The 24,025-nt window shown below is 39.8% G+C and overlaps 1 non-coding gene across 1 annotated transcript; it reads right to left on the reverse strand.

Annotated features, from left to right (window-relative positions):
• Window positions 1-1,547: 1,547 nt before the first annotated feature.
• Window positions 1,548-1,654, reverse strand: LOC145071638 (small nucleolar RNA R71). The gene has a single exon (XR_013690645.1). It is a non-coding gene; the product is annotated as a small nucleolar RNA R71 (small nucleolar RNA).
• Window positions 1,655-24,025: the final 22,371 nt, after the last annotated feature.

Consider the following 24,025-nt stretch of genomic DNA (forward strand, 5'->3'; position numbering starts at 1 on the left):
AATGAATATGAAACTAGAGTTAATAAGAAAATTGAGTAAATTCATGTGCAAGCTTGTGTGATGACCATCAACAAGAAGTTAATTAAAAATTTAAATTAGTTAACTATTGCAAGTCTAAATTAACCCGAATAATTAATCTAGTAAATCTAATTAAATTAGACAACAGGCCACTGTTTAAGTTAGTTTATTTGCTAAGGATTAGTGTAGTGAATGCGAATCTAATCACTTGAATCGGTAACCGACAAAAGAATTAATCCATTGCACCATTACCTTAAAATCAACCATAGGATCAATTGAGTTTAACTAAATAGAAGTTCCTTCCCAATTATTGAATCTAGTTAATTCTTCGTTTTCTAGTTTTTAAATTAGTAATAGTTAGCAAGTTTCTAGTCTTGTAAAACTAGAGAAACCCCCTTCTTATTAATTAATTTAGATAGAATTAGTTTTTAGTTTTAATTTGCCATTCCGTGTGTTCGATACCCTACTTATCCAACTATACTACAATTGATAGGTTCACTGCCTTTGTGTATTATTTTACAATTAAAAGTAGGTTTAAAACTAAGTGAGTTTTAACACATCAAGTTTTTGGCGCCGTTGCCAAGGAACAGTTCTGAAATTAACACTAAATTCCAAATTCATCGATCCTTTGTGTGGGATTTATCTTACACAAAGTTATTTAAAAGGTAATTCAGTAAGTAGAATTAGTTTTAATAAAATTCCATTTTTAGAGTAACTAGGAATTTTTTTCTTTTTTTTCCTTGAACTCGCCGAGTGCACTCGTGCCGACTCGGCGAGTACATCGCTGTTACAACTTTATATATATTTTTTTATTTTTGTTCCTTTTACGCGTTTTTTGTTTTGTTTACAGTTGTTTCATGACCCAAGGATCTGATACACCTCTGGTCCCTCCTCTTGAAGACCCGGAATCCGCACTAAGGAGGAGCAAAGGCAAAGCTGTTGGAGAATCCGCTTTTTCAAAGAACTCACCACTCAAAAACCTAAAGTCCGTTTTCAGCAAGAAGAGGAGCAGCAAATCCGAAGCATCCAGTGCCTCTTTGACAATCGAAGACCCAATTCAAGAAGATATCGAGTACGAGACCGAGGAAGAAGAAGAGCCCACATACGAGCACGACTCCGCGTTTGAAGACGATTCAGCTATCACTATGGCTAACATCGATGAAGTCCCCATGGGGGAATGGAAGAAGAGGATGAGGGATGACACCGGCCCGGGACTTGTGTAGCCCGCAATTCCTACGACCGCTAGTTTCGAACTAAAAGGCCGTATTCTCGCTCAACTCAAGGAAATTCCGTTTTATGGGAAGGATCACGAAGATGCCTACAAGCACTTGGACGGAGTGAATGATGTGGCTGACTACTTCAATGTACCGAATGTTCCCCGTGAGACCCAGCTTCTTCGCATGCTCCCAGTCACGTTCAAAGGAGCTGCAAAGGATTGGCTAAAGTCACTTCCTCCCGGATCGGTCACTACATGGGCCAAGATGAAAGAAGAGTTCATAGACCACTTTTGCCCGCCCTCCAAAATAGACAAGCTAAAGAAAGCCATTTCCAACTTCGAGCAACAACCTAGAGAATATCTTTATGAAGCTTGGGAAAGGTACAAGAGTTTGCGTAGAAATTGCCCACACCATGACCTTAATAGCCAACAAGAGGTCTCCATTTTATATGATGGAGTCAATGTCACCACAAGGCAATTGCTCACTTCTCAAGGCCCGCTCACGAAGAAGGTGCCCCCAGTAATCAAGGAGTTAATTGAAGAATTCTCTAAGCACTCTAAAGAATACCACAATCCAATAAACGAAGTAAGTCAGGGGGTAGTGAACTCGGCAAATGATAGCATGGCGGCGGTGATAGCTAAGCTTGATAGTCTTGATAGGAGGATGACAAAAATGGATCAAACAATCCATGCTATTCGGGTAGGATGTGAGAATTTTAGAGGGCCCCATCTCACAAAAGATTGTGATTTGGATGAGAATGGAAATAAAAAGGCTCAAGTATTCTATTCAAGTGGCGATCGATACGACGAAAATTGGCAGAAATCGAAGAAGGAATGGCTCCCATACGAAGAATATAAGAAGGCTAAGGAGGAGAAATACAAGCAAAAGGAGAGGGGATATTATCAAAAGGAAGAACCGGTGATAGAAAAGAAAGCCGATTTGGAAGAATTGTTCACTAGATTCATAGTCGCGTCCGAAAAAAGACACAATGATCACGATGCTGCAATACACGAGACCAGAAATATGCTAAGGAATCAGCAGACATCCATTCTCAATATTGAGAAACAGCTGGGACAGCTTGCACACCAAGTGAACGAAAGAAGACCGGGTCAACTTCCAAGTAATACCGAAGCCAATCCGAGAATGGAGAATGTGAGTGCAGTGACCTCCATCAATGAAGAAATTTTCACACATGCACAGAGGATCTCCAAGAGGAAGACAGAAAAGGTAGAAGAGTCGGCTCCAGCTAAACCCGACCAGACTCGCCGAGTCCCTCAAATGGACTCGATGAGTCCATGCGTAAATGACAAAACTATCATCCCATTAAAGCCATATAATCCCCCTCTGCCATTCCCAATCAAAGCCATGCCTGTGGAAAAAGTTGAAGCCTATAGAACCTTCATGAAGCATGTTAAAGCCCTACAAGTCAATGTGCCATTTGTAGAAACGATGCTCACAACACCCAAGTACTTCAACTTACTAAAAGGTCTCCTTGCTGCTAGGAAAGACTTGGCTGAAGTCGCGGAGATAATATTGAGTGAGATACCCAAAAAGAAGGGCGATCTGGGGAGTATTATAATTCCGTGCCAGTTTGGAAATACATTTGTCACTCAAGCATTGACCGACTCGGGTGCATGCATCAATTTGATGCCTTTCTCTTTCTTTAAGAAGTTGAATTTACCGGAGCCAAGGCCAGTAAACATGAAGATCCATTTGGCGGACAAGACAACAATTCATCCACGAGGCGTTTGCGAGGATCTTCTTATTAAAGTCGACAAGTTCATATTTCCAATAGACTTTGTGGTGGTTGACATGGAAGAAGACCCCGAAATTCCAATTATTTTGGGGAGATCATTTTTAAACACCGCATGTGCTTTAATTGATGTAGGTGAGTCTACACTAACGTTGAGGGTAGGTGACGAGTCCGCAATATTTAGAGCCGTACCAGAAGCCAAGCAAGAAGAGGAAAGAAAAGAAGAGATCTCATTTATCCATTTGGATGATGAGATACTACAAAAAGAACTTGAAATTTTGCAAGAAAAAGATTCAAGCAAGTTTTTGCTACCTTCTGGAGAGGATGGAGATGTTAACAAGGACTTGGAGGAGATAGAAAAGCTACTGGAAGGAGCCAACTCAGAAAACACAGAGGAAATAGTGGAATACGATCCGACTCGCCGAGTCACTCTCCTGGACTCGACGAGTCCATTCGAAATTGCCAACAACTTGGACGACTTAGATCTGCTTGTTGCTAGTTCTATGCATATTCTGGACTTGGATATTTTTCCTCATTCTTTATAAGAACAAACAGCAGAAAAAGAAATGGATACAGAAGTTCAACACACCCATATAGCATGTCTTAATGCAATTCCGCTTGAAGATGGGGTAAGCACAAAAAAAGAGGAGAAGGCAATGGATAGGAGAGTGGAGGCTGATCAACCATTCATTACCAAACCTAGAGCACGAATTTTCACATAATATGAAGTAATTAAGTTTGAAGAAAAGGAAGTGCAAGAGAAGGTGAAAAAGAATGGGGTGAAGAAGAAAAAGAGGAGAAGAGAAGCCCAAGCAGCTGAGGATGATGCTGTAAAAAAGAAGAGAGAGGAATCAAAACGGGCTTACAAAAAGAAGATTCACGCGTACAAAACAAAGTACAAACCACAAAAGAAAAGGTGTGCATTCCCGATGCTGGAAGATGACGAGATGTAGATGGGAAGGAGTCCAGCTAACGACTCCTTAAAAAGAAGCGCTTGGTGGGAGGCAACCCATTATTTAGAGTTTGCTTTCTTTTACCTTTTTAGTTTTGCTTGAAATTTCTTTTTCCGTTTTTAGAATTTTAATCTTCCAAATCATCGGACATGTCTGCTTGAGAGTGCGTATGGACTAAGTGTGGGGTGGAATAAATTTTCTTTTCTAAATAAATGACAAAAATGTTATAATTTTTGAATTATTTGCAAGAGACTCGCCGAGTCTGACCATGACTCGACGAGTCCATTGAGATTTTAAAAAAGAACAACATCGCGACCAGACTCGCTGAGTCTGACCCTGACTCGACGAGTCGGTATTATTTACAGAAAAAAATAAAAATAATTTTTACAACCGGTAACTAGGGCTTTAACCCTAATGAAATCAGTTTCTTTTTCACAACACACTCACCGTGCGCCTCCCTCCAACTATTTCTCTCAAGCATTCAAGTGTTCTTCCATTATTCTTTAAGTTTTTCAAGATCTATCACGAAAGGTAACTAATTTCTTCCTATTGTCTGTTCAAAGCATGATTTTAAGATGATCTAGGGTAGTAATTTCATAGAAAACCTGATTTTGAAGAATAGTGAATTTCTAGGGTTTCGATTTTTCATGAATTATGTTGTTTTGCATGACTATTCTTGCCCTAATACCTTATAAACATGTTCCTGGACAAAAACCTTGAAGTAATTTTGAGGTTTAATGGTTCAATTTAGACCAACTCGCCGACTGAATCGCGCAGTTCTTGCGACTCGCCGAGTCGTTCATGGACTCGACGAGTCGGGTCGGGGACACAGGAGTGACTTATTTTAATGATTTTCTGTGTTTTCTGGGATTTATGTTATGTGTTGTGCAGGGAAAATGTTTCACAGGAAACAAGGTTCAAGTGGACGCCAAGGAGATTTTCTTTGGTTAAATTTCCCTCAAATCGAATCCGCTTCTACTATGACAAGGTGGAAGAAGAAATTGGCTGAAGTAAAGAAGAAAGAAATTTATGTGCCCAACAGAATTGATTGGGGTTGGTTGCAAAGCGTGCGCTATGAAGAGGAGTTGGCTCCTTATCTTTTAAAGGAGTTTGTTTATGAGGGAGAGACGATGGTATGCGATGGGTGGAGCCGGATCTTTCGTATTCAAGAGCCGGTGTACCAGGAGCTTTTCCTGGAGTTTTTCTCCACGGTATCTTTTTGTGGGGGGGATGACTGTTATCACCCGACGAGTGTTAGTTTCTGTCTTGGGGGCGAGTTTCATCAGTGCTCCGTGGTTGATCTCGCTTGTCGGATGGGTATTTATGATCGTTCATTGGTGTCGACCGCTATTTTCCGTGCATTTATGGAACACTCTCACAAAGTGTTCCCCGATGGAGTGACGAGCACGGGTTGGTGGAATACGATTCCCAACAAAGTGTACATTCCTAAATTAGCTCAGGAGGGAAGCATCCGATCGCCTACACACTGCCTTATCCACCGCCTTATTTCCACCACCATTAACCAAAGGAAGGATGATGACAAGGTTTCTAACCTTGATGTCTTCTACTTATGGAGCATTATCACACCCGATATTTTCTACAATATTCCTTGGTGTTTAGCTTCATATTTGGCTGAGGGTGCGATCAAAGACCGCAAGACATTGAAGATTAATGGTGGAATGTTTGTCACACGGCTCGCTAATTCGTTTGGGTTAATGACCCGTGGCGCGTGGAACTTGATGACTATGATTCCTACCCCTTCATTCAATCCTATTCTTTTTAGGAGGGCTAGGATCATTGAGGATTATGGTGGAGGTCATTATGCTATCTCGCATGAAGATCCTTTTGTTGGTCCCGAGGCGCCAGGAAGGAGGGTCCAGTCGAGGCGAGAACGTGATGTGGAGGAGGAACCGCCGGTGATTCCGGTAGACAATGATGAAGTACCAATAGATTGGTACGATGTTGAGATGAGGCGGTTACAAGATCAAATGGCGCGGGGTATCAACTTTAGCAATCAATCACATATTCGACTTTTTGACCACTTCAACATTCCGCATATCGATGGTGGTAACTTCCCGTATATTCCGTCGTGGGAAGAGGTGATCAATGCGAGAAGGAGCGGTGCGAGTGGAAGTGGAGCGGTGCCGAATCATGATGATGATGAGGAGGATTAGTTTCTTTGTGTTTTTATTGAACAATTTTTATTTTTGTTTTTGTTTTTTTATTTGGTGTGTTTTGGGATTTGTTAAGACTTTTCACTGTTATGCTTGATGTTTGATTGCCTTGATTATTTTTCAGAATTGAATTAGGAGTGCTTGCATAGAAGGGTTAGAGTTATAGAGTCAAGAGGGTTATAAAGAGTAAAAGAGAGTCAAGGAAGGGGAGCGTTAGAGTCAAAGTGTCGAGTCCGGTCCTTAGGGACATGAGCGAGTGAGTCCAGAAGTGAGGAGAAATTTTGAAGATTTATTAGAGGCTGGAACAAATGCAGAATTTCATTTTTTTTGTCCAGCGGTCTACTCGTCGAGTGCACTAAGCTGACTCGACGAGTCACCTTATATTCTCACATACTCGAAGATTTCCGCGCTTATACTTGACGAGTCACATATATGACTCGACGAGTCATTCATTTTTATACTGAGGGGACTGCTGATTTGATGCTGATGAGTGTACCACTTGACCACTTATTTCTTCCATATCGATTCTTGAAGATCTTACACTATTTTCCCTGCATATTTGGAGCTACCACACGAGATTTTGATGCCTAAGTCATGGATGAGTTGTTCCCATGGCTAAAGTCAAGAGAAGAAGGAGCTGAAGAAGAGTATCAACCTATCGACTGCTACCCCAGGGGAGTTTGTTCCAATTCCCTCTATATATTTGCATTTTTATTTTTTGCATAATATGCAATGAGGGCATTGCATAAAATAAGTGTGGGGTAGGGGATTGGTCATACATTAGAAAATTTAGAATCTTAATTTAGGTTAATTTTTAAAAAAAATTGTTTCATACCAAAAATATTACTTAGGACTTAATTTAGAAAATTTTGGTAAAAGCAAATTAGGATTCTATGTTAGAATTATGATGATAATTGCATGAAAACCCAAATGTTTAGTTGAGCCTATACACGTTCTAGTGCATTTGTGGCTTCCTTATTCCAGTGAAATCATGGGACAAAAACACGACCCCGCTCAGCCTGAGGGATGCAATATGTTTAGCAGCCTAAACCTGAAATGTATCCAGGAAAATTATTATCGTTACCCAATAAAGGTTGAGGTTGAGCGCCCCTGCTTAAGCATGTAGGGATTTGAGTGAAAAAAGAGAGGTATATGTAAAAAGAAAGAGAGAATTACGAGTAAAAGTTGTAAGAATTTTGGAGCAAATAAAGTGAAGATCAAAAGATCAAAATTCCAAGAAATTCAAAAGAGTTGAAGATACCAAAAATCGAACAATAAAGGTGGTGAATTCTAAGAGATCAAAGATCAAATTATCAAGAAAGTGAAGAATTCGAAAAAGCTCCATAGTGGTATCGAAAAGTTGTAATTTTAGATTATGTATGCTTGGGTTGCTCATCTAAAAATACCTTGAGGGTAAGTGGTTTTCTGCGGATGGATTCGGAGGGTTGCATAAAATGAGCATAGTTCGGGGTGAGTGGGCGAATGTTTATGAGGATTGTGAGTATTTGGAATATGGGGGGTTCTTTAGGAAAAATTTAGACACAAATGTATGTGTTGCGGTCTTGGCATAATGGCTGGGTTAGATTGGAGTTGTCATATATGATCCTAACGTTTAAAATTCAGTTTTGCTTGGGGGCAAGCAAAAGTCAAGTGTGGGGTATTTTGATATGTGCATAATTAGTTCATATTAAGTATAGATTTTTATTTGTGTATTAGCTAAATTATTGAATTTTATGGACAAAAGGTACTTAAAAGTGTTTGAATTATATTTTTAGTCCAAAAATGAAGCTCGGAAGCAGGAGAAGCGGTTGAGAGATCAAGAATGGAACAAAGAAGAAAAACACTAAAAATAGCACCTACTCGGCGAGTAGGGTCGACTACTCGGCGAGTCCAAGCGAAGATTCGAGAAGATAAAGACTCGGGATCCCAGAGACTTGTCACAATACGGGGACTGAGAGATGGACTCGACGAGTCGCCACCTAACTCGACGAGACGATTCGTATATATAAAGATAACTCCACAGAATGATGGGGGAGAATTCTGGAACGATTCAGAAGAGCTTAGCTGCGATTAAGAAGGCAGAAAAACCCTAGAAGACGACGAGAGAAGCTAGAATTCAATCCCGAAGGAGAATTAAGGCAAAATTTCATCATTCCACTTAATCTTTTGTTTTGTCATTATGGTTAAATAGTTAGACTCTGTTTGTTTGCTGTTATTTACTTCAATTATGAGCTAAAACCTTTAGACTTCTGTTTGGGGATACAAAATTGATACTATGGTTTGATTGATTGGTAGGATTAATTCTAAATTGGTGATTTTTGTTATTTTCGCTTGCTAAATAACCTTGTGTATGAATAATAATTAATTTTTTGTTAAAAGGAAGATAATTGATTATCATGAACATCTATTGATTATCAACCTCATATGCGATGTGATCACTTTGCCATATGTCTAGGTTTAATGAATATGAAACTAGAGTTAATAAGAAAATTGAGTAAATTCATGTGCAAGCTTGTGTGATGACCATCAACAAGAAGTTCATTAAAAGATTAAATTAGTTAACTATTGCAAGTCTAAATTAACCTGAATAATTAATCTAGTAAATCTAATTAAATTAGACAACTGGCCACTGTTTAAGTTAATTTATTTGCTAAGCATTAGTGTAGTGAATGTGAATCTAATCACTTGAATCGGTAACCGACAAAAGAATTAATCCATTGCACCATTACCTTGAAATCAACCATAGGATCAATTGAGTTGAACTAAACAGAAGTTCCTTCCCAATTATTGAATCTAGTTAATTCTTTGTTTTCTAGTTTTTAAATTAGTAATAGTTAGCAAGTTTGTAGTCTTGTAAAACTAGAGAAACCCCCTTCTTATTAATTAATTTAGAATGAATTAGTTTTTAGTTTTAATTTGTCGTTCCCTGTGTTCGATACCCTACTTATCCAACTATGCCACAATTGATAGGTTCACTACCTTTGTGTGTTATTTTACAATTAAAAGTAGGTTTAAAACTAAGTGAGTTTTAACACATCAGCAACCATGTGGGGGATAGAGTATACCATTGAACACTAAGTTCACAAACACCTACAGGTTGCGAGCATACTAGCGTTCCACTAGACTGTCTAGAAAAGTCTGTGGTCGTCATCTATACTCCGCTAGATGACTGAAACAATAACAATATCGAGGCCTCTCATCATTTTAACACACATCAACTTATTCATCTACCCATGTTTTATCAAACATATTTATAGATAAAAATACATATACAGTTTAAAACTTGCATAAAACATCTATTCAACACGCATTTGATATAAACACAAAATATAATTACACATAGCACATATTTTATAGAAAAAACTTCATATCTATGTGAAGATGACTATACACTCACCTGATATGACGACGATTGGACAACACTTCATCTCTTAAAACAATATTCTTCGATGAAACCGCGATGATTTCTTAAAAACCAGGCTTCACGTGGGCAGAGTTTCGGCTCGAAAACTATTTTTCTCGGGATCTTCGGGCTCTCTAGGACCTGCTTACGATGCTAGGATGATAAAATAGGCTTGGGGGCTAATTTTTGCATCAAATGGGAGAGTAGAGGGTGAGAAGAGTGAAAAATGTAAAAAATATTTGGCTGGCTTCAGTTCCTATTTATAGGAGACCGAAGCACCTTAGTACGTGGGGCGTATATCTCAGGTACGCAGGGCGTATTGCCTCGCATACCTCTTCGCTGAGCGTAACTTCGTATGCGGGGCGTACGAAGTGGATCAAGTCGGATGCGTCAATGCTACAACACATGGCTCGCATGCAAAGGATTAGGGCGTGACTAACTTCGAAACCCTTACACGAATACACTGGGCATACTCCTTCGGTACGTTGGGCGTACTCCCTCGGACCAGCCTCAAAGTTTGTGCCCAAAACTTCAAAAATTCGTAACTTTCACATACAAACTCCATTTTTGACATTCTTTATATCCACGTGTAGGTGAAATGAATCTCTATAACTTTCGTTTAGACTCTGTTGGCTAATTTTGACTTTAATTTTAAAGTTATATTTTTAACACGCCGGGACAGGAAAAGTCCGTTAAAAATCCATAAGTTCTTCATCTGACGTCCGTTTTTGTTTGTCTTTTTACCGTTTAACCACTATCAACAAGATATCTGATTCTTATTTAGGTTGTTTCGGCTAAAAATCACTTGATCTAAAGTTCGAGTTTCGGGTTGCATACTACTATGCAAAATATTAGAAAATTCATAACTTTCTCATACGAAGTCATATTTAGACATTCTTTTTATTCACGCTCTCGGTTTAACGTATAATACGAATTTCATTTAGATTGCTAAGGCTAAAAATCACTTTATCGTAAAGTCACTTTTTACGTCACACAACGTTGTGCCGGTTCTGTCGCGAAACTTCGACAAGTCATAACTTCTTTGTTATAACTCGGATTTCGGTACTCTTTATATCTCCGAAATCCTTTTTTCAACCACTACAACTTCATTCTTAGATATCAATTCTATCTGATATTTATTTTTGACGCTTATTTTTATCCTTAATTCATTAAATCATAATAATTAAGTAAATAAGCACAAAATTCACATAATATTCACATAATTCCTCTTTATTACTTTAAAACGAGTTACAAAATTTGACCTAGACTATTACATCATCATTTATGCTTTGGCCCAGAAACACGGGCGTTACAAACACCAAGCTAAAGGGACCAAAAAGGATACAAAGTCATGGTTAACGATATATAAGCAAATAATTCATCAAGTTTCAAAACTTATACCTCCAAAGGATGCTTGAGGATGAAACACTTCTGGATCCAAGATGCCTTAAGCTTCCAAGATGATTCCCCTTTCTTCTTCTTCCTTCAAGAACACCAAAATGCACTCTAAAGCTCAAAAAGGCTCACATAATGGAATAAGGTTTGCTAGGGACGAATTGGGAGGTGGAGGCTGATAAGGGAATAGGTCTTGAGAAGTTAATAACGCTTAAATAGTGCTCAAAGCCTAAAAATTAGGGTTTGTACTTTGCCACATACGCCCAACGTACTTACATGAAGGCACATTTTCAATTAAGGAGCCATAGGACCAATTTTGCAAATAAATTTTATACTAAGGGTATAAATGGAAAATACCTGGATCAGGTGTTACAAAAGATGAAACATCCCAAAAACATGGTCCAAAATTTTCATTTTAAAATCATTAATAAAACCATAGCTAACAATCCATTACATAAAAACTGTAGTCATGTATCTCAAAATATCTTATAATTATTTGTCAAACACATCAGAGTAAAAATATCCCAGGCTAAACCAATGGTGTGTGTACTGCAATCATCCCGAGCTTTTCCCCTTGCTACTGGAAGTACTTGAAATCAAAACTGAAAAATGTAAGCACAAAGCTTAGTGAGTCTCCCCAAACTACCACATACTATACACATATAACCATGCAACTAGAAGGTATGGGCCCCACCCAGACTACACTGGCTTCGAGATACGGGCCCCGCCTACACTCGGATACTATGAGGTACGGGCCCTGCCTACACTCAGCTACTATGAGATACAGGCCCCACCCACACTTGGCTACTATGAGATATAGGCCCCACCCATAGTTAGCTACTAACATACATACAAGTATCACACAAACAACAAGTATACTAATTCTTCCAGTCAGCCATATCCATACTCAAATAATACTATGAGATACGGGGCCCGCCCACACTCAGCTACTATGAGATATGGGCCCCGCCCACACTCGATTACTATGAGATACGGGCCTCGCCCACACTCAGCTACTAACATACATACAAGTATCACACAGAAAAAAAGTATAACTAAATCTATCAATCAATCATATATCGATACTCAAATAATAGTATGAGATACGGGCCCTTCCCACACTCAGGTACTATGAGATACGGTCCCTTCCTACACTCAACTACTAAACAAATCACATATACGGGCCGGCCTTGGTGCCGTAGACCTGTTCCTACTGAAGGAAACTCACTTCGCACTGCTGAAGTCCCGCGAATAAATCTCTGGCTGTCACACCCCAAAACCAAGAACGGCGGAAACGTTCTGGGGCGGAGGACGTCATGTATAATATCAACAACAATGTAAAGTAGTAAACAAGCAACAACATCATCCATTGCATTAATAAAATAATTATTATACAATTGTATTCTGTCAAATTTTGATAAACACTAAAGCATTAAATCAAAATGAAAGATAAGTCTTGAATAAGCTCCATCTTCCTTTCTCCTTACATCGGTACCTGTCTATGATGACCTGAGGATACAAGTAATTTTGAAAGCGAGTATCAGCTATAAAGCTGGTGAGATCATAAGTATTAATGTGTCTTAATTTGTGAAAACTTATAATTTCTAAGACTTGACATTTCTTTGAAAGAAAGCTAGTATAAGTATGAAAATGTTTGTAGCTCAACTGTAAATGTTTGAAAAACCCTAGAATCCCTATGATTCCTATTAGTAACAAAAGGAGTCTTCTGCCAAGACTTAACTGTGCTCTTTGTAGTCTTCTACCAAGACCTAATTGTGTTACTATTATTATCATTATAAGAAATTGTATCCTTTGGTACTAGGATACCTAAATATAATTTTACCTCATTGGTTATGTGATCTTCGTATCCAAGTATGTTGATCTTCGTATCCAAGTATCCAACCTACAATCAGATAAATCTAGTCTTGGCGGACAACTGGCTGAACTCAAAAAGAATAAGAAGCTGAAAAGCAAGCAGATCTCCGATTTACAAGATCATTTTAATCTGCTGACTTCGAGCTATTTTGAGCTAAAGAAGAAACTTGAAGTTGATTTTGGTGAGAGATACCATATGTCTGTTGAAGAACAAAGGATTAACCTTCATGTACAAGCTTTTCTGGTTGACCTCCAATCGGTCAGTCCTCTGGTACTACTGAACGTGTTGTAGTTGAACCTCCGTTAGCTCCACATATTCAAGAACTTATTCGTCGTAATTAGGAAGATGATGTTCAGAGAGGTCAAATACTGTTTAAATGGAATACTAATCGGAATACATCTCCGAGCGAACCCTTAATAACTGTTACTGATCTTGAAGTTGTGAGGTTCTGGAATACATTTGGGGATAGATCAGGAATGACTGTCTGGGGATTTCATGACCCTCTCAGAAAGTGGATTGTCATTCATAAGAGTGGTAACTCAGAGTTATATAAGGATATTCATGCATTTGGGTCGTTTACAAGAATTGATTTGACGGAGTTGTCTCAAGCTCCGTTCATCAATCTTTTCAACACTCCTCATGTTACTCAGTTTAAGCACTTTCTGGATGATCAAGTAAAGAAAGGATTTCCATCGATGTCGACGGTAGAATCGGTTATATTTGAACACCCAGATATTTTGGAACCATCAACTGACAAGCCGTTACAGGTAGTGATGTGGCCCGCAACGAAACAAGTCAAGCAGTTTCCTGTGCTTCAAGGAGCAGATATTTTGGAACCATCAACTGACAAGTCGTTGGGTTTATGATGAAAATACATCAGGAGCGGTCATCAAACTTAAGAATGTGTGTATTCGTTTGTACGATCGCAGAGACTTGTTGCAGTTCAGGAAATGGGATATTCATTATCTTAGCAACTTTCAAATTAAAGTTGTTGAAGATATATATGAGGAAGGAGCCAAGGTGTACACATCAATGATCGCGGAGATTCTAAGCAAGAGAATGTGGAATGGAGCGATGGGCCAGATGGACGTGATGATTGTCAACAAAGGAATGGGTTCGAGCTAGTCCAAACCAAGGGGGAGATTGAAAGACCCTGTGTAATGGTTTGGTCTAGGCATACTAGTTAGTGGTAGTGATGGTGTAGTAAAAAGTGATTTTGTTTAGTTTATAGTTGTTATGTGTTTACGGCCGTAAACTCCTTGCGGTTGTAAGTTAGGCCTATAGATAGGGCGTTGTGTCACACTTTAAAGGTTGTTGATGCCTTCGTGTTTTCTCCAAGTTGTATCTGACTTTTTATTGCTTTAAGGCGTATGCAAGCTTGGTTCGTTGTTATTTTCTTATTGTTTCATCTTTTGCTTCTGTTATTTGTCTTTGATCATTGGTAGATCCGTTTTTGGGCTTTACAATCGTCGATAGACTGACCAAGTCTGCTCACTTCCTGCCGATCAAAGAAACAGACAAGATGGAGAAACTTACAAGAACTTACATTAGGGAAATTGTAAGACTGCATGGTGTTCCCTTATCTATTATCTCGGACAGAGATAGCAGATTCACTTCGAGGTTCTGGCAGTCATTACAAAGCTCCCTAGGAACTAGGCTAGACATGAGTACAACCTATCATCCACAGACCGACGGGCAAAGTGAAAGAACTATCCAGACCTTAGAAGATATGTTGCGTGCTGGTGTGATTGACTTTTGAAAAGCTTGGGATACCCTTTTACCCCTGGTCGAATTTTCCTACAACAACAGCTATCACACGAGCATAAAGGCAGCTCCATTCGAGGCCCTCTATGGCCGAAAGTGCAGATCCCTTCTGTGCTGGGCTGAGGTGGGTGATACCCAGTTAGCTAAGGGACGAGTTCCCGAGAGCACTCTCACGGGTCCGGAGATCATTCGGGAAACGACAGAGAAGATCGTTCAAATTTGTGAACGATTGAAAGCCTCTAGAGACGGACAGAAAAGCTACGCTGACAAGCGAAGGAAACCGTTGGAATTCTAGGTGGGCGACCGAGTTCTACTGAATGTCTCACCCTGGAAGGGCTTGATACGCTTTGGAAAGCGTGGGAATCTGAATCCAAGATACATAGGGCATTTCGAGATTCTCGCAAGAATCGGCCCCGTAGCTTACAAAATCAACCTACCGCACGAACTTGGTAATGTACATCCTACCTTCCACGTCTCGAACTTGAAAAAGTGTATGTCCGACGAGACTCTTGTTATTCCACTCGATGAGATCGAGACCAACGAGAGCCTCAACTTCGTGGAGGAACCAGTAGAAATCATGGACCGAGAGGTCAAGCAAACAAAACAGAGTCGTATCCCGATAGTGAAGGTTCGCTGGAACGCCAAACGAGGACCTGAATTCACTTGGGAACAAGAGGATCAGATGAAACTGAAATACCCTCATCTTTTCTCTTAGTTATTTCTAATTTCTTATTTGCTTAAATTCTAATTTCGGGACGAAATTCCTTCTAACGGGGGGATGATGTGACAACCCGAAATTTCCATTCTGTACGAACTTTATAAGGTTAATAGAAGTTATGACAGTCACAGTAAATTTCAGACTTTTCTGTATAAGTTTGAGTATTTCGGGATTAACACTTAAGGAGATATCAGGAGAGTGGATGCACTAAGGTTTTGTGCAACACTGTTATTCTAAAACTCTATTTCATTAGAGTTCATTACAGGAATAAAATATTTTCTGCCAAAAATCTCAGGGCTATATATAGAATTTTGAGCCATATTCATTCATTATTGACAATTCCAACTAGAGAAAAGCCAATTCTCTCTCACGGATCTTCGGGTTTTCATCCCAAATCGTGAGTACCCTTCTCTAGTTGTATTATATGGCTTATAACATGTTTAATAACATAGATTACATAGCAAAACTGCAAGATTCGGGAGTTTACCGCCCAAGAACATCTTGGGGAGTAAACTCTTACTTAGGGCCTATATGATGCCTAGTCCCTTCCACTTGCTAAATAACGAACTTAGGCTTGTATATAGGTGTATTTAAGACAAGAAAACATCAAAGAAACACCACAGTTTAGGTGTTCACGGCCCAAGAAGTTCTTGGACCGTGAACTCCAAAAACAAGGACCAAAGAGTGCTTTTAACACTCCTAAAGCTTTGGACAATTACCTAGATTTACTCCTAGTTATTTGAGAGACCTTAAAACATCAAAAACCCCTTCCAAAGTGAGTTTACGGACCTAATATGGTTCATGGGCCGTGAACATCAAACAAGGGCACCAATGTGTGCCTAAGGCCTTCATTAGCTTTAGTTAAATGTATAGAACTTACCCTACATGAGTTTGGGACTTGAAAGCACAAAAATATCCACTTCCATATGAGTTTACGGCAGTAAACTCAAAAGGAAATGGCCTTTGGGCCGAAAACTCCCAAAAAGAGTGTTTTGATGCTCTAAACCCTTCCAAGGATTTAAACCACCAAGTCAAATTGCTTCTAGAAATCATTTAGGACTTCAAAACACAAAATGACACTAAGTCTAGGAGTTCACGGCCGTAAACACAAGAGTTTACGACCGTAAACTCCTTGTGTGGGGTTATATGGAGAGTAAACTCAAGTATGGAGTCCCTTGGAACCCTAAACTCACTAGCCTTGTCCCACAACAACTTAGATGCAATCATTAGGGCTTATAACACTTATATAAAGTGTCTATTATGTTATAGGATGTCTTAACATTATCAATTAGTAGTTTAAGACTAATTGGATACATATATGTGGTATTATATGTTAACTAGGGTTATAAAGGGTGTTCAAGACTTCACTTGTCACCTAGCAATCCTACATCTTCAGTTCATCCGTACCACTCACTACAAGTGAGTTCATATCCCTTAATCAATGTTTTAAATGATTTTAAATGCTTTAATGGGGGGGGGAATACAAGTAGAAAACAACATGTTATCAAATCTTTCATATGTATTTATAACTGTGTTTTCATCCAGCAGATTTCACATACTACAAAATGTGATGCATGAAATGGTTTTCTATCTTAAAAATACTTTGTTATCAAATGTATTACTTTTGAAATGTTTATTAAAATGACATCAAGTCATTGTTACCTATTGTTCAAAACTCTTAGATGTTTTACAAAACCATTTTTACCTACTTGAACAACCAATTACCTTCCAGTTAACTATCATAGGGATAGTTAGAAGATAGAAAACATTATTCCTATTACAAGGAATCACACAAGAGTCAGTTCATTCATGAGTATATACCAGTACATTAAATGATACATGAGTACACTTACATATGCTTACATGATACATGAGCATATTTACCTAGGCTTACATGATACATGAGTACGTTTACATAGATACATTTACCTGAATACGCTTACATGAATACCATACATGAGGAAGATTTATTAGTACCTTCTATGTAAATTTTCCTGCCTATCCTAGTTCAACGGGATGTCTAGATAGGACTAACCATTCTGGAGCCCAGCTGCTAGCACCATTGGCTGATGACCATCTACTGATGTCTAAGGTTACTACTTATATTAGGAGTCAATTATGGGCCTAACCAGTCCTTGATCCTACTGTTCGCTACAGAGGCTGATGAACATCTACGGATGTCTATGGTTAATACTTATATTAGGAAAACGTTTACGGGACTAACCCTTCCTCCCCCTGTTGCTGCTACAGAGGACAATTGGACAATCTTCGGATGTTCATTAGGTTATACATTTCGCTTACCGCGATGTCGTGTTAGTCCTAGTACCAAAGGATAACACTTACATTAGTACATTTTCCTACTTACTTTATTTTGTGATACATTCACATAAACGAGGAATTAGACTAAGTACTTTTAGTACTAGTCAATAGAAAGGAAAAACTATCATTTTACTTACAAAACATTCGGGTCTTGGTAGAAGACTACATTACATACTAGTCGGAAATAAGGGATTTCCTAGGGTTTTGAAACTTATATCAACTGTTTCATTTAAAGATTTTCATGGCATTCATAACAGCTTTTCTGTCACAACTAGAAATTTTGTGTCTTGTAATCTCTATATTCAAGTAATGTTGAATCAAAAACTTAAGAGCATGTGTGATACCTATTATTATGACATCAAAAACTTCAATCAAATACATCATACAAATACTACAAATAGTCATCAAGCAAATTGGAAACCCTAGAAGTTCTTGTTTAGATCCATATGGGACTAGGACTTCCTTGTTGGACTCAATGGACCAATAAGCTTCCAATTTGACTATCATGGGCTTAGAACCCTTAATGGGGCTCTAATTGGACCCACATTAATTTATTTCAACATTATGGGCCATATTGGGCCTAGAATGAAATAAATTAAAAGCTTTGATCCATGAATAACCTAAACTAGTCCAACAAAATGTAAAAATCATATTATGTTCCTTTTAGGTTAAAACTCCCCCAACCTAACTTCTACATGGGCTAGAGGACATAAAAGCCCAAATTTTCCCTTTTTCCTTCCAAATTCTCGGCCCAAGTCCCAAACCCAAGAAAAGATGAAGAGAGTTGACTTGCAATTGACACCTCATTATTGTCTTTTGGATCTCCATGCAACCTATTCCATGTTTCCATGCACATCACCTTAAAGGTCTATTTCTCCATCTCTCCCTCTCACTCTCGGCCGAAACACACACACATACACAAATTCTCTCTAGGATACTCAAGAACACATCCTTCCTCTCCACTCAAAGATCTCGAAAATTAGGAGGCTTTCAAGAGGATATTTCCACAAACTCTTCATCTAAGGTAAGGCTATGCTTGGATCTATGACTTAGATTCTTTGTTTTATCAAAATCTCTTCCTAATCCATGCAAAAATCATGATCTTGCATCCTAGAACCACCTCAAACTCGAGATCTTCAAGAAAGGGGTGCTAAGGCCAAAAACCACCAAGCTTTCTTCCATCTTTTCTTCAAAAACCGAAACCACACCCTAAGGTGAGCTTCATACTCCCTATTTTTCTGTTTTATAAGTTTTATGGGGGGGGGGATTACAAGTGAAAGTGTAGATCTATATGTGTTTTGTATGCCTTGTATGATTTATATGCTTATATGTGTGCTTTTGTGTGTTTATGATGTTGGATCTAGTCATAAGTCCCTAAAAATCGAGATATACCTTATGTTAAATGATACTAGCACAAAATATATTTCTACATACAAAGTGTTCCAAGAAAAATAGCTAAGTGGCTTAATAACATTTTCTTTGGGCTAAAAACTCAATTTTTGGACATAAAATGTTAAAAATACAAAGTTAAAGGGCCCAAAATGACATATTACGAATTCTGATGGATGAGAAGAGTCAAAACAATTTCAATAAAGTATTTTCTGGAAATATACCCTTTCGGAAGGTTAAAAATATAAATTTCAAGCTTAATGCGCTAAAAATGACATTTTTGGCCCAATAGGGCCCAAAACGCAAAATTTTCTGTTTTGAAGGACCAAAACTGTATTTTTCTGCAAAACAGTGGACTACTAGTGGCCCAAGTCCTTTTCTAAGGTTTAAAAAGCTTTTCAAATTTTAAAAGGACCAAAGTTGCAAAAAATTTCCAATTTGGGCCAAAATTGAAAAAAATGCGAAAAAGAGGGGTTATAACCGAGAAAATTGTATTTTCAGGGACTCAAACTGTTTTCAACTAAAAATATGCTGAAAAATATCAAATTCAATAAGTTTTGGTGTTAAAATGTCAAGAAAAAATGGTTTAAGGACCAAACCGGAAATTTATTTAATTAAAGGGTTGAAAAAGTAAATTCACAACAAAAAGAGGGGCTGTAACAGAAAAGTTGAAATGTTAATTCAATACATCCATTGTGATCAAACACTGGCACTACGACTATCGACGAATTATATTACCCAACAACACCAAAAATCGTTATCAAACGAATTGATTCGGTCTCGAATCAACGACAAACCCGAAACTACTAACACGACTATAACTCGACTCATACACGGAAACATTTGGGAATTCAATACACACGTGAGAGTGCACAGACGTCAACGCACCATCTTTGGGCCCCAAAGTGTAAAATCTTGTTTTTTGGGCCTAGCTAGCCCAATGACCTGATCTTTAGGCCCGAAGACTCCAACCTTACAAGTTGTTGGGTCTTACATGATCCAACACAGCGTAAAAGGACTTTCAATGGCTTTTTACTATTGGTCCCCAAGGGTCCTTTGGTACTGCTAGTAAAGTCGGTTATTCACATGCGAGTGGGCCAAGAGCCCTTCGTACACTTTTTTTTTATCCCCAACCAGCTAATGGAGTTACCGAGGTCTTCGTGCCCTCTTTCTCTTCGGATGCGGGACTACAAGAAGTCAGGGCGGTTGGATTATGTGAATAGTACGGACGACGCCCATGGGATCGTTTGTATAATTGTAAACTGATCGTTTGCGTAACGCGTGTTTATAATAATTCACAATGCACAATAATCCGACGTCGCCTGGAATCAATGACTTCACATGCCATGATGGTACAACAACTACATGGAAATTCAAAGTGTTAGGAAAACATCGGGTTTTCCTAGGGTTTTCAATACATACAATTTCGAAATGTACACAAGTTCAACGAATACTTTTTACAACTATAGAAACAAACAAGCATACTTATGGATCTTCACAAACTTTTTCAGAAACTCTTTTCAGAAAATATCGGATTTTCTGGTGGTTTTCAAAATGATACAAAACGTTGCTTTTCAAATACCGCTTATGAACTCACCAACATTTCATATGTTGACGTTTTTCAAAATACTTGTATTCTCAGGTAACAAGTGAACCAAAGGAAAAATGTACTCAGTGATGGCTTGCAGTTTGTTTATCTATGAACCGAACAATTTGTTTTTGGGAATGTAATATTAAAACAATGTACTCAGTGTAAACACTATCAGTTGTACTATATTAATGCATGGTGACGAATGATGTTATGTTTCATATATATTCAATGTTATGGTATTCAATTAAGTCACAACAGCCCTCGGACGTTTCCGCCGTCTGGTTCGTGGGTGTGACAGGTTGGTATCAGAGCCTTGTTTATAGTGAACTAGCATGTCTAGCCACACATTGATATGCAGCTATAAACCAAAAAGAGGGACTAACATGACTCTGAACAAAACAAGTAAATAAAACACCCTTGCTTGCAGTAGGAATAGGAACATAATGCCGAACCAAATAAAATAATGCTAGTATCCCGGTTAATTCAGAACTGTTCTTAGGGGTACCAAGGAGTGGATGTAGCCTGATCAACTACATTCTCTCCAAAGTACAACTAACACACGTTTTGATGAGATCGGAATAGCTAGGAAACCTAAAACTATACCCTTCTAGCACCAAAAGAGAACTCCTACTTAGCTTATGCAATAGTCGTGGCGCCTTAGAAATAATGTTAGCAAATTTACACACTCTCGCAGACAGCATGGCTGGTTTTCATCATCCTGGGGATCCCTACTTCCCTAACCAGGGAAACAACGGATGGCTAGAGGAGGAGGAACCTGAGGAAGAGCCTGAGGAGGAGCCTGAGGAAGAACCTGAGGAGGAGTTTGAGGAAGACCCCGAACAGGAATCTGACGGGGAACCGGAAGCAGAATTCGAGGGCGAGCCTACCAAATCAGAGGAAGACGAAGGAAATCTCGAGGAGGATACTGATGATAGCGAAGGGGGTGATTCGGACACGGAGTCCGAAGTCATCGACCCCTCTTACCCGATCAGGGTGCCTGCCTATGGTGTAGGCCCCACTGGTCCTACACCTCCCTGGGGTATTGACCTTTGGAGGTGGAGCAGACAGCAGGGATAGCGACCCCCGTACGGCATGTCACGCGATTTCTTTGACCTGAGAGACGGAGGACCGGCTGATCGAGCCCTTCCAGTTATGGTGAGGCGGTTACGGAACACGGGTGACCTTGCCCAGGACATTGTTGATCATGTGCGCCAGTTGAGGACTAGGGTCGAGCGTGCGGAGCAGGAGACGCGTGACGTCCTTCGAAAGTTTCATATGAGGCAGGTTCGGTGAGAGTCTCGACTTCAGGACGCAGAACGCTTGGTGGCTCGCCTTCAGGGAGCATCCACATCCTCGTCACCACCTCCGGACGCAGCTCATTGTGGTTAGGGATAGACTGACTATAGTAGATCGATAGGAACTATGCTATGTACCCCGACTCTATGTTTAAGTGACTACACTACTCATAGAGCCGTTATGCTGTCGAATTAGTGTCACTCATGTATGCTCTTACGAGCAAAATTTTCTTGTATCAAATGCGGATAATATTAATAAACTTTTATGTGCTTTGTTATGATATTGCAAATTGCTATGTGTTGAGAAATTACGATTGAATGTCCAAGGGAAGTAGTGTTCCAATTCGTACCATGCACCTAGTCAGTAGGATCACAACCTCACAGAAGCCACATACACTCAACATCTTTCCGTTTCGTGACAGAAAGATGCCTCTCCGACCTACTCGCGGAAACCTAGGACCAACTCCACCTGAAGTTGACTCAGCCGCGTTCCAGGCAGCTGTATCTGCTGCGGTCACTGCAGCGATTGCACAAATTCATCAAGGGAACAATGGAGGAGTCAATGGACAAGGAGCCGGAAGTTCGAACAACGGAATGAATCAAGGACCCACCAAAACATGTACCTACAAGGACTTCACAAACGCCAAACCACGAACTTTTAACGGCACTGGAGGGGTGATCACTCTGAAGCGATGGATCGAAAAGGTGGAGTCGGTATTCGAGATATGCGATTGCCCTGAGCAGATGAAGGTGAAGTTCGCGGCCTGCACTTTTGTGGACCAAGCACTCACTTGGTGGAACGGACACGTGGAAGCCATGACGCTCCCTGTAGCCAACTCTATGCCGTGGGCAGAGATGAAAGAAATGTTAATGGCTGAGTACTGCCCACGAGGCGAAATACAAAAGATGGAGCAAGAGCTATGGAACCTCACTGTGCAGAATGCGAATATCGATGCCTACATATCGAGATTTAGTGAACTATCTCTGCTGTGCCCGGGTATGATCACCTCGGAAGGAAAGAAGATTGAGCGATTCATCTGGGGACTAACATCACCCATTCAAGGGAACGTAATAGCTGCAAACCCGGAAACATTTGACAGTGCGAAGAGATTGGCGAAGAAGTTGTATGACCATAACACCAAGAAGGGTGAGAAGCCAGCGGAGACTAAGGGCAAAAAGGAAGATGATGGCAAGAAAGGGAAGAACAGCAAGAGGAAGGGACGTCAGGGCCCCGAAACCTCTACAAAGCAGCAGACAGTGGCGGTTAATGCTGCCACTGCACCGATTCCAGCCACCCCACATGCTCCAGCCTCAGCTGCTTCAAATGCTTCAAAACCCTATTTCGGTAATCTTCCCAAGTGCAACAAGTGCGGTTTCCATCACCATGGAGAATGCAAGGAGTTTCAGTGCACCAGTTGCAATCGAAGGGGACACACTGCAAGGTACTGCAGGACTTACCCTCCCCAGAACCAAAATCAGGGAAACAACAACAACTATCGCAACAACAACAACACCAATGCCGGCGGCAATAATGCAGGGCCTAGCCACACCTGCTTCGGGTGTGGGAGGACTGGGCACTTCCGCCGAGACTGCCCTAACAACAACAATCCTGGGAACAGAGGAACAGGAAGGATGCTGACCATGGGCCAAGGAGAGGCAGTTCAGGACCCCACAGTTGCGACCGGTACGTTTCTCCTAAATCACACTTATGCATGCATCCTATTTGACACCGGAGCGGAGCGAAGTTTCGTAAGCGATAAGTTTAAGCATTTATTAAAACAACAACCCCAAAAGCTAAATGAAACCTATACGGTGGAAATGGCCAATAGGAAGACCGAATCCATTGGGGAAATCTACATCGGATGTACCCTAACCCTTAACCAACACGTCTTTCGAATAGACCTAATGCCTGTATCAATTAGGAGTTTCGATGTAATCATCGGCATGGATTGGTTAAGCCCCCACCATGCTAAAATTATGTGCCACGAGAAGGCCGTTCGTCTTCGTCTCCCAAATCACGAAACCCTAGTAATTTACGGAGACAAACCCAGCATGAACCTTCGCCTCATCTCGTGCATTAAGTCACAAAAGCACCTACGAAAGAAGGATTCGGCATTTTTGGCTCACATAGTGGATAAAACCAGGGAAGAGACTAACATT

This window comes from Lactuca serriola, chromosome 8 (genome assembly GCF_051521515.1).
Source record: "Lactuca serriola cultivar US96UC23 chromosome 8, Lser_US96UC23_V15, whole genome shotgun sequence".
Classification (NCBI taxonomy): Eukaryota; Viridiplantae; Streptophyta; class Magnoliopsida; order Asterales; family Asteraceae; genus Lactuca; species Lactuca serriola.